The sequence below is a fragment of the Acanthisitta chloris genome, unplaced genomic scaffold, assembly GCF_000695815.1.
Source record: "Acanthisitta chloris isolate BGI_N310 unplaced genomic scaffold, ASM69581v1 scaffold16118, whole genome shotgun sequence".
Lineage (NCBI taxonomy): Eukaryota > Metazoa > Chordata > Aves > Passeriformes > Acanthisittidae > Acanthisitta > Acanthisitta chloris.
The window spans coordinates 12,972-20,627 of NW_008685513.1; the positions used below are offsets into that span (position 1 = coordinate 12,972).

General features: G+C 46.9%; 1 protein-coding gene across 1 annotated transcript in view; it reads left to right on the top strand.

The window, feature by feature from the left end:
* PCDH19 (protocadherin 19) overlaps positions 1-7,656 on the top strand; it is a gene marked incomplete at both ends in the record, with an annotated part of 54,823 nt that overhangs the window by 12,967 nt on the left and 34,200 nt on the right. The window lies entirely within an intron of this gene.

Consider the following 7,656-nt stretch of genomic DNA (forward strand, 5'->3'; position numbering starts at 1 on the left):
TGTTGGAATATTTGCCAGAGAAGAGAGCACAGCATCATTGCTTCAGTGTCTCGCTCTAGTTTCTCATCTAAATTTGAAGTAATGGCTTATGTCAGCTGGACAAGTGATTAGTGTCAAGCCTTGAAGTGACTCCCTGTTCAACATGGAATTATGGCGAGTTCTCCTACAGCTGGTGAAGGCTGGAGTGTGGCTGATGCAGCAGGGAGCAGGTGTGTGTGACAGGTACTGCACTTCCTACACCCACTGACGGAAACCCTGAACACCCCACAGGTGACCACAGTGCTCCTCCACCTGGCACCCAGGTTGGTGATAAATGGTGCAGGTCTGTGTGCGTTGGAGATGAGGTTCTTGTGTCAACACCCTGTTGGTCGCTGGAGATCTGGATGTGAATCCTTCGTGGTTCTCACGGGGATCTGGAGCTTGTCGGATTATACCATCTTTTGTAATGGCAGGTGTATGCCACAGGGCAGGTTTTAAAATTCCTGTGTTGGTGGATTGCATTAACCCATCCTAAGTCAGGTATGTAAAATTCCATTAAGTGAAACCCCTCTGGCATTTTCTCACCCGTGCTCAGCTCTGCAGGCTATGCTAATGCAGTGTGTTTGCTCATCTATTAGAAGGATGATGGCTTTAAAATAATAACATTTATCTTTGGCAGTGGACCTACAATAGTGCACGCTGAGTACAATTTTGTGAAAGGCTCTGCAGATGTTGCCTCATTCAATCTGGGTCAAAAAGAGTGCTTAGAATCATAAAGGTTAGAAAGAGATCAAATAATTCGGTGGTTTTATTGCTGAATAATGTACTTGGAAAATATCATTCACCGTTATTAGACTAAGTGAGTACAGAAAACACAGGACTCAATAGTCATTTCTCAGTATTGGCTGATTTTACTGTTTTTATAATGTAGCTAAATTCCCTGTTATTGATTGTAGCATCGAGTATCGATCCGGAAATCTAAATGTATGTGATGGTGGGAGCACACAGGAGTCAGACAATCAGGGAATTAGTCTTCCACACCTCCTAGCAGCACTACTTGGTGGTGGGCAGCACCCCCTGGGGCAGTCTCGCTGCTTCTGGGGAGCTGTCAGGGTTTTGAGTGCTGTTTTCACCAATGGAGATAAAAACCAGGAAAACACCCATTATGTGTGTTTTTTTCCATGCCTGAGAGCTTATGTAAACTTGGTGAGACAAACCCAGATGGGCTGGGACGCCGGCACCAGGATGGGGCTTGGAGCCCACGCCTGCGCCTCCCATCACCTGCTCCCTCCTGGACTTTTCATATTCAGATTCACATCTGGATGCTCTGGCAGGGACCCAGTTTAGGCGACATTCAGTAAGCAAATCCACACGGCTGTTGGCTTAGAAACAGCATCCAAACCTGCCTGCCCCGTGAAATGCTTTTCCAGGCATTTGTAAGCGGTTCCTCTGCTTTCTCGTTTAGCCCCTAGTGTGGCTGTGTCCCTGTCTGGGGGAAATACTGTGCTTGGACCGAGATCTGTCCATGTATGACAACTAATTGCAGGGGTTGGGTTAGTGAGAGACCAAAGCTGCGTCCCACACAGACTGTGCATCCCGTGGTGAGCCCATGGACCAGAGCCACAGCATCGCTGTGGGAGGCACAGGCTCCCGCCGGGCTGGGGCTCGCTCAACTGCACGATGGATTCCTTTGTTTGGAAAAAAAAGATGAATTTTGGAATATGTTCATCTCTTGTTCTCTGCACTTAGTTGTTGTCAGCATTAATATGCCATTAACACATGCTCATTAGGAGGAGAATGATTGTACCCTGCAGAGTATGGGGGAAACCTTCATTAGGCACTAACATATTGAGCTGAGCTGCAAACTTCACTTGGGAAAACTGGGGAATGTTCTGCTCAGCATCAGGTTTCCCTAATTTCTCCTTGTTGGTCTGGTAAAAGCACCTCATCTTCTAGCACATGTGTTTGGGCCAGGGTTGGGTGTGATGCACAGGTGAGCCTGGGCTCAGTCTGGACTAAGGTTCCAGCACTAAAATCCTACTTGGGACCTCAAACCCATCTTCTCCCGGATCTAAGACATCCTCATCAGAGCTTATTTTGTCACGCAGAGAGGACACAAACCCATGTCCCCCCACCGAGGGCTCTGCTGGCTCTTCAGGCTTAATGAGATGAATTCTCTGCAGAGCTGGGAGATGCTCTGGGAACAGATTTGTTGAGAAAGGAGGTGTCATTTCTACATCCTCGCTTTTCACACTGTAACGACGTTTTAAGCATTCATCTGGCCTTGCTGCCTCCAGTCTGAAGCCATAACCTGCCATGTGTGACAGGGCAATTGCTCGGCCCGGTAATGATTACAGCGGAGCCCGGTGTTGTTCCCTTGTTTGCTCGGCGCGTGGCAGCTCGAGGCATGTGCATGGTGCTCTCTTAAAGTCAATCAATAAGAATAATTGCAAGTTCAGGTGGGGGTGAGGGAGGAGAGGGCTGTAGCAGACAAATATTTGCCGATTAAGACCCTATTTACATGCACATGCCTCTGTGATAGGTAACAAGGGACGGACAATAAGGGCCATATGTGGTATTTAATCAGAGTTTATTCTAAATGGGGTTTCCACAGAGCTGGCAGCTGTCCTCTGTATTAAAAGTGAACTTTCTGACTCCATCCATGCCCTGCTGCCCTCTCTGCCCCAGAGTTCTGCAGGATTTTTCAGTGCAAGCACAGTGTGGTCCTGTCCCCCCTCACCTCTGTGTAGGTACAGCCAGAGGGAATCCCACAGGTCAGTTTTCATCTACAGCAAAGAAAAAATGACATTTGATGGGCCTGGGTTTCCTCGTGTGAGGGCGAATGAAAGCATAGCTGTGTCAGAGCACAGGAAGGTGCTGGTGGAGGTAGACCCTTCTTGATGTCCACAGCAGCCTCAGCAGCAGCGATGAAGTGCTGGGCGGTGCCTGCTGCCTGCAGGACAGTTAGTCATTGCAAGGGTGTGCTGGAGCTGCAGCTGGTTATGGGTTGACCATGACATTGGAGGGTTTCTTTCTTCCTGCAAAGATGAAGACAGAGAGGGCTGGAACTGCCCACCCCCAGCTCATGTTGCCTTTGGTGACCTGACCCCCCTTTTGTCATTGATCCTGAAACCTAATAATGAGGAAATATGGCAAAACCAGAGAGGTAACCCATGATCATCTGTCCTTGACAGGAAGGGAAATGAGGTAGTGAGGTGAGATGTCAACATGCAACAGGTCAGGCTTGGAAGCTTTTTGCTGCCTACCAGTGCCATCGTTAGGAGTAGAGTACCATCTCCTGGCCAGCCAGAGGCTCCAGTGGTTAAGGAGTCAAGCCAGTGACTGTCCTAGCTCAGTCCAACTTCTCCATGGTTATTTCTCCTCCCACCTTAATGACATCTCCTTCTCAACCTGCCGTGCTGTCTGCAGGCAGAGCAGCCACAGTCTCCCATCTAATCACATCTCTCCGTGTTGGAATCGTGGCTGTGTCCGTTTGCTGGGTGCTGCGTGACTCATGTAATCACCATGCGAAATGCATCATTCATAAACTGTTTAGCACGACCTTTTGTACAGTAGCACTAATTATTATTATCACAGAAGCCCAGTAAACTAGACTAGTAATTATCAGGGATTTATTTGAATGGACAGCTAAGCTATTCTTGGCAAGTTAGTCAAAGCAGTTGTCATGACAGCCACACAAATGTGTCTTATGAATTGGGTTAATTAGGGTAATTAATAACTGTTGTTTTGCCCTTTTTAACAAGGTATTGCTTAGACACTATCAAAAAATAGCAATTGTACCTAACAGAAATAGTCTTCTTCTAGCAGCAACCTTCCCATCATAAAATAAAAGTAGTAAATACCCGTTGGGTTGTTGTTTCACAGGGAAATGTGTCATCCATCCTTCTCCTTGAGGAAAAAGCAGGGAGTTAGAGGTACTGTTGTAATTTTTCTGCTAAGCTTCCCCTCCAGGGAAGTATTATCTTGAGATTGGCCATCATCATTATTGATACTATTATTATCATTTATTGTAATGCTGTGCTGCACTGAGCCATGGTTGCAAAGATGTCTCTGCCATGCCTAGCTCTGTGTGAGTGGTGAGGGCAGTCTCAAGCTGCTCCTGTCAGCCAGAGCAGCTCAGCAAGGACTTAAAGCCAAGTTTGAAGTCCTGACCATAAATTATTGTTGTTTTGCTGATGCATCGTCACCATCATCATCAGGATGGCAGGTGCCAAGCCGCCGCGTCCTCACTCAGCAGAGCATCTGCTTCTTTTGAAAGGAGAGTTTTGCTGAATAAATGGTTTTGGTTTTCATAGAATCATAGAATATCCTGAGTTGGAAGAGACCCACAAGGATCATGGAGTCCAGCTCCTGGCTCTGCACAGGACAAGCCCAAAAATCACACCTTAGTTTGTTGCTGATGTTGAGTAATGGTGGTGACTAAAGCTCTTAATAATCAAATAGTACCAAAAAGCCTCAAAAGGGAATAAACCCCCCTAATAGTCCCCATCCTAGGAAGCACCTTGGGCACTTCTGTCTGCCTTGTAGGTGGTTGCAGCCTGCAATGGTGGTGGTCCCTGTCCCATGATGGTGGGCTGGGTGCTTGCCAACACAGAGCACTGTCTCCCCAAGGACTGCAAGATTTGGTGCTGATTATTAAAAGTGGCCCAAGATTACAGATGCAACTGAGGAATATTACGTAAGTTTTGTAGAAAAATGACCTGAATAGATGAGTGAAGGCTCTGGTTGGTTCTCCAGCTGCACTGAGTCTTGTCTATTTATATCACCTCTGGGCTTTCAACGCCCTCTTTTAACTAAAGCTGATCTGATAACGCATGTCTTTTAAAAAGAAAATGATAATCAAAAAAAACAACAGTAGGATTAAAGAAAGAAAGTGGGGGGAAAAAAACCCTAAAGAGAAACACATCTGTGGAGAAGGTAGGGTTTTAATGAAGAAATATTTTATACCATTCTCCTACAACCTTAGGGCTAATAGCCTGGAACTGGTACTTTGGCTCCTTAAAAAGCCCAACAAGACAAGCCAATTACGGCCTCTGAAACATTTTTATTTTTAGTTCCTTGTAATAGCAATTTATCCTCGGCTATGGTACATTAACTGGAAGGAACAAGAAGTAGTAAGGTTTTGGCATCTTTGTAATAACCAACGGGCTGTGTTTACTGAGCTGTTAATAACGTGGGGTGTCTGTGGGCAGAGGAGAGGGCACCCTGGGGATGGGCAGAGGCACCTAGGGTGTGCCAAGCAGAGATCCCCAAACCTGGCAAGTGCTTTATTATAATTTATTTCCCTGTAGTTTATTCTAGGAGGACACAGGCTTCCCTTGGACTGAATTCCGCAGTTTCCCCCTGTCCCTGAGCTGGTAGCATGGCTCAGAAGGGAGGAAGGCTCTTCGGAGGGTGCTGGTATGTTCCCAAGGATGCTGGAGCCAGTGTGGCACCTTTGGGAGGCAGTGGGTTTTGAGGGGAGCTGAGTTGAGCCGAGCCAGGCTTTGCACCCACTCCCACCTGGAGTTTGCACGTGGTGTTGAGGACAGTGATGGCAGTGGGAGGAAGGCCAGTCCTGCTCAGGTTTGCAGCCAGTCTCATGGCTACAGGGTAGTTTTGTGGGCTGGAGGGCTGTGTTTTTCTGCCCAAGTAGGGAAAAAAATAAAATAGGGGAAAACTGGTTTTGATAAAGAGTTTTGTTGCGAGCAAAATCCCCTGGAGGCTTTGAGTGGGAGCTGCCTGAGGCTATCCTGATTGCAAGCCTTCCCATGCAATTCCAGATAAACAATGTAAATGATAACACCGAGAGCATGCAGGGCAGTGTTTGCCTTGGTTTTATTATCTGCCAGTGCAGGGGAATTTTAACTGAAGCTAGGCAGGAGCTGCTGGTGAGGACGTTCCACTCCAGAGCTAGGTCTGGATGCACATAACCATGTGCCAGGGGCATGCACAGGCCTCCAGTGAAGCCATGGGATGAAGACATCTGTGGGGTGTGTAGTGATATGGGAAGCACTGGCTGCTTGCCCAAAAATCAAAAGAAATGGGGTTTGCACTGAGAAACAGGACAGGGCCAAAGCTCCTATGCCCCCTGACCATCCTGGGGCTTGTACACACCCAGGGTTGCAGCTGGCGGGGCAACTGCCTGGGCATCCCATCACTCTGATGTGCCAAGCTGGCAGTAGCATCTCACACCTTCTCTATTTTTAACTCAGCTGCAATGATTTTTTAGTTTTCCTTTCTTTTTTTTTTTTTCTTTTTCTTTTTGCAGTGACAAATCTGTGATTTCTCCTGTTCCCTACAAAACTGGTTGGTCTGACCTGCCTCTCCAGAAGGTGAATGACAAGGAGTTTTATTTAGCCTTAGCGATGGGAACATTTAAAAAAAGGTTCCTCTGTTATATTTGTTTTCATTCCTAATGGCAGGAGGCAGGGAAAGGACAGTTCTGAAAGGTTTTTTAACAAATCTGTAAGTCATGCCCCATTACCCTGGGGCTGCTGATTAGATCCAGATTGTTTCTCGCACTACTTAGGGAGGGGTGTAGTCCATGCTGGGAGCTGCATGCATGGATCCATTACACATCTGCAAGTCCCAGACATAGGTGATAGGAAAAAACCCTTTTATTAGGTTTATTGGCTATTATATCCCTGCAGGGAATTTTCCCTGGCATATCAAGGAAGCACCTCTGCACAGAAGGCTGTGCCCCGGAGGGCCAAGCAAGGTCAGCCCCGAGCCCATCCGTGGGCACATGAGAGGCATTGCCACTGCTGCCCCCAAATCCCTCCTGTCCCAGCCCGGGGGGAAGCATTGGGCAGCTGCCAGGGCACCTACAGCCTCCTGGCTGTTCACAGTGCAGGGAAGACATTTGTGGTCTCCCCTAGAAAGCCTGCCCCTTTTTGGGTCAGTATTTTGCTTTTCACTCGATTTTAAGGGGTGGTTACAGGCTGGTGCCTGCCCTGACGGTGCTAAGGGGCCCCTGTGCCACATCCACCAAAGAGCTTCTGGGTTATAGATGCCGTCTGAATGTTAGGCAGGTTTTTTAGTATTGCATTTTTGTCCTTCATAACCATACTGTAGATTTCTGATCTGTTGACAAATCCAACTGGGTGACACTATTTGTGGCTTTCAGGGATGTAATTATGGCTTCGTTGTGTGTTGCTGCTCTCAGGATTCAATCTGGGGCTTTAATCCTACACCCTCTTTTTGAAATCATATCTCAGCAGCTCCTTTCCTCTTGCCTCCGATCCCTTTTCAAACAAAAAATGACAAAGGCTGTATTTATTTGGGGAGGGGACAGGAGTTCAGCATGGATTAGTGGGATGCCTGCCCTGTAATACAGTCTGGTTTGATACTTCAGTTCAGTCTGATGAGTAGAGTGATGCTAAAGGATGAACTCTCCCAGTGATTTCTCTGCAATCCTTTTTATTTCATCAAGAGAAAATGGAGGCTGGACTCAGTTCCTTCGATGTTTAGTAATGTCCATCAGAACCAAATGCCCTTTATTTAAGCTGCAGTAGTAATTAGAGGGTTGGTGGTGTTAAGTAGCCATGGAGTCCGACTCTGAGCAGTGTTCATTGTACCTCATTAAATTTGGAATTAGTGCTTAAAAGGCCAAAAATAAATATTCTGTTTATATTTCTGGGATAGTAAATCTAAATGGATGCTGTGTTTGCACAT